Here is a 687-nt window from a genome sequence, read left to right as displayed (position 1 = left end):
GGGGCGCACCGGGGAACCGGTCGATCTTCGCCCCGCCCCGCTCGGCCGTCCTCGCCGCCCCGCGCGGCTCCAACCCTCCATGAAGCAGCCCCGAAAACCGCCGAGGCAGACGTGGAGGAGGACAGCGGTTTACAGCTGGGGAGGCGACTGGCGGAAAAGCCGCGGGGCGCGGGGCGCGGGGGCGCCGTCCGGGGGTCGACCCCGGGCGACCCCGGGCGCGAGGGCTGGAGAGGGGAGGATCCCCCCATGAGGGGGTCAGGCCCGCGGAGGCGCCCAAACCAGAGACACGAGGTAGGTGTTAGAAGAACAGCAGTTAAAAGATCATCACAGAACTTGAATTGACTTTGTACAGCAGTCGGTGGTGGGCTGGGGCCCCGGCTCCCTGGCGGGACTGCCACCAGAGCCCACCAGGGCAAGGTCAGCCTGGGCAACATCACAAGACTCCATCTCAAAGAGAAGAGACAAAGAAGACGGGAAGGAAGGAAACAGGAAAAAAAGAAAAAGAAAGGCTGTCAGTGGGCGGCATTTGTTTTGGTGGGGGTGGTGTCTTTGCCAGTCCTGGGGCTTGAACTCAGGGCCTGGGCGCTGGCCCTGAGCCTCCCCGTGCTCAGGGCCTGGGCGCTGGCCCTGAGCCTCCCCGTGCTCAGGGCCTGGGCGCTGGCCCTGAGCCTCCCCGTGCTCAGGGCC

Source organism: Dipodomys ordii, unplaced genomic scaffold (genome assembly GCF_000151885.1).
Source record: "Dipodomys ordii isolate 6190 unplaced genomic scaffold, Dord_2.0 Scaffold112, whole genome shotgun sequence".
Taxonomy (NCBI): domain Eukaryota; kingdom Metazoa; phylum Chordata; class Mammalia; order Rodentia; family Heteromyidae; genus Dipodomys; species Dipodomys ordii.
The sequence above is the reverse complement of the archived record's forward strand: the minus strand, read 5'-3'. Positions refer to the sequence as shown.